The sequence below is a fragment of the Elaeis guineensis genome, chromosome 1, assembly GCF_000442705.2.
Source record: "Elaeis guineensis isolate ETL-2024a chromosome 1, EG11, whole genome shotgun sequence".
Classification (NCBI taxonomy): domain Eukaryota; kingdom Viridiplantae; phylum Streptophyta; class Magnoliopsida; order Arecales; family Arecaceae; genus Elaeis; species Elaeis guineensis.
The window spans coordinates 158,186,664-158,190,357 of record NC_025993.2 but is presented as its reverse complement, the minus strand read 5'-3'; positions in this window follow the sequence as shown (position 1 = coordinate 158,190,357).

Sequence of the window (3,694 nt, the reverse complement as noted above, 5' to 3'; positions counted from 1 at the left end):
AGTGGATGAATTATGAAATATAGAATCAGATATAGAAGGAGTGTAAGTGGATAGACACTAGGGACATTATAGTGTAGATCTTTGATGATTGTAGTGGGAGAAATATTTAAAAATTTTGATTAAACATTGAAATTATGTATAAAAGGATCGCAAGAGATTATGACATATGGAGTTTGAAATATGATGGATAATCTATAGATCATGATATGATTAGTTAGATCTTGATCGAAAGTAATCACAAAAGGATTGACATAAAATTTTATTGTGCATTATGGTTATTAACTTGATCATTGGTTATTCAAGTGAATCGTAAGTTCAAATTTGATATGAGAATAATACTATGATATTACTTCTAATTGAGAAGTTGACTATTATTGGCAAGATAAAGATTTGATGATAAAATATTGTTCCAGGATGGACTAAGAAAAATCTTTTATGATGCTTGATTGGAATATTTATCGAAATTGAATTTGGTATGTGGATTATATATAAAGTGGCATATTAGGATGAATGCATATTTGAGGATATTGCAAAGAAACCTATTTCTTATTGATGAAATCGATTATGAGGTTGTGGAATATTCATCGTACTGGAATCTTTAATCATCATCTTTAGATCTAGATAATAGATCTTATTATGTCTCTTGGAGACTACATGATGTGCATGAAATTTTAATTTAAAGATTTCGTATCTAAGTTGATCAAGAGATTTTCTGATATTATTATTGAGGTTGTTAATGAAAAATTGATATCTTTATATTAAGATAAAAGATCTGATTTATATTTATTTCAGATTAAGGGATCCATGTGAATTTACAATTTAGAAATTTTGGATTTAAGAATTGATATGGAATTCTTTTGCTTTTGTTAACGAGGTCCTTAATTGAATCTACTATTAAATAGAGATTTGATTTTTTTTTGAAGCTTGTATGATTATTATGAAAGGATATTTGATAGATATTGAAGATCCTGATGATAAAAATTTTAGAAAAAAAATATAATATAATGATTTAAAATTCTTATATATTCTAATTATGTCCAAATTTGATGGAGCATCGAAAGATTTTTTTTTTCATTGATTTGACTTATAACAATTTTTTGTTTAAAAATTATCGAATTAAATTGATATGAAAATTAAGATTTGATTCATATTAATTATAGTAAATCTATATGATGGTTTAAATATGATATTGGACTCAAGGGTTAATCAAGATTATTGTACACCAGTAGAAGTATGAATGAGAATCGAAAGTTAATCTTTGACTTCAATTGAAATTTAAAATTTTAGATCTTTTCTATTGATAAGATAAAAAAATAATTTGATCAAACTTTTTTGGGTGAACCTAATTAATTTTGATTGTTAGAATAGAGTGCGCAGCGGAAGTATGGTAATCTGGATTACTTTGAGTAAGTCAGGAATGTTGATTCTTTGAGTCAAAAAATTATGATAGATAATATAATTTGATACAAAAAATTTATTGATATTAGAAAGAATAATATTTTAAAATTTTAAATTATTTTAGATATCCTAATGTGATTTTTAAAAGTAGTGCTTCCACCTACTATGCTACAAAAATAATTAGCATCCTAATTCTAGGATGAGTGGACCTTTGATTTTTGATTTTAGATTTAAAATATTTAGAGATAAATTTTTTCTATCCTAAAATTAAATTTTATAATTTTCTATTTATTAAGAAGAATTTGAGATCGTTTATCGAATGATGATTTTGATCTTAAATTATTATACTCAAATATTTAGCTCCAGGGTATAATAAAATTTGAAGTTTGAACTCTTTTGATTATTATTATTTCTCTGACTAAATAGAAAAGATTGAGGTTATCTATTGATATTGACGATTATTCTACAAAAGATGGATTGGAGTTATTTATAATTTAATTTGATAATGAATCGATTAATTAAGAGTTGTTAATGTTTAGATAAAGAAAATTGATATACTTACTTAGAATAGAGAAATTAATTTTGATTATAAGAAAAATATAGTTTTGATTTAGATCAATTTTTGAGTTATTGATTTTATTATGGAATGACTTAATGATAAAATTTGCTTCAAGAATTAGAATATTTAAGAGTTTGAGGATTTGAGTAAGAAAATTTCGATGACTAGAAATAGTGATATTGATTCAATCAACAATGATGATATTGATCTTTATGAAATGACTTAATGATGAAGTTGTATCGAGAATTAAAATATCAAAAGTTCGAGAATGAGAGTGAAATGATAAATCTTCAACCTTTGAAAGTATGAATAAGAGAAAATATTTTTGAAATTTTATTGATTGGGATGTCATCATATGATTCACATAAGTATGTTTTTCCTATCTTATGATGGATTGAAATTAAGAGTGGATAATATTAAAAAAAAAATGAATGATGATGATGAATGAAGTTCTTATGTAAGAATAGAGACATTAATTTTCTTCTACCTACAAGAGATGGATTTAATTTTAATTTGAGTCGTGAGATATTGAACATGATTTTTATAAGAAATGAGATCATAATTTTGAAATCTTGAAATATTAAAAATTTTTGAGATGTTGATCTTGATAAATAAGAAAATGAATGGTTCCATTTCAGATCGATAATTGATGTACCAATTTTTTTTCTTATGAAACGATTTAAGAATAAATTTATATCAAGAATTAGAATATTGAAATATTTATGGATGAGATTCAAGTAAGAAACTATGAAGACTCAAGCAAGAAAAATTTTGAGGATAAAATTTTTTTTAGAAGAGAAGAATGTGATGGCCCAGCCCGAATAAAAATCCCAGCCCACCAAAGCCCAAACGAAAAAAAAATATATATAGAGGAGAAGAACTCCCGAAGGGAGTCTTCTTCCTCCTCTCGCCGTGTTATAGCCCAAAACTCTTTTCAGCCCACAAAAGCCCAAACAGAAAAAAAAAAAAAAAAAACAGAGGAATTCTAAACCGAGAAGAAGACTCCCGATAGGAGTCTCCTTCTCTGGCGAAATCCGAGCAAAGATCGAACTCCTAAGACCCCTCGGAGTCCTAGGAATTCCTATAAGAAGACCCCCTCTCTTTAGAATCGATTCATCGGTCTTTTCTTCCCCTCTTTCTCTCCGATTTTCCCGAAGAAGAGCCACGGGCGCAGTTGGTTCCTCGCCGTATTTTCTCTCCGACGAGGTCCCAGGAGGTCGTGGTAAGTCCTTCACTTTTTCCTCCCTTCCTTCCTCTTTCCCCCGTGCGTTTGTGCGCGGTGGCCGGCGACGAGCGTCGCCGATTTTTGGTCGGGAACAGACTCTGTTTTTTGGCTTATTTTCCTTGAAACCATGACCGGGGGAGTGATTCCCGTCGGCCGTCGGCCTCCGCCGTGGCGGTCGTGGCCCGAACGGCCGGTCAAGGCCGAGGGGACGCCGGTCCCCTGTTCCGGTGCGGGAAGAACCGAGAAGAAAAGAAGAAAAAAAGAAGAAAAAGAAAAAGAAGAAAAAGAAAAGAGAAAGAAGGAAAAAGAGAAAAAAAAAGAAAAGGAAAGAAAAAAGAAGAAAAAAAGAAGAAAAAGAAGAAAAAGAAAAGAAGAAAAAGAAAAGAAAAGAAAAGAAAATAATAATAATAATAATAATAATAATAATAATAATAAATATATATATATATATATTTATATATATATATGTATGAACAAATAAATAAATAAATAAATAAATAAATAAAAAATGA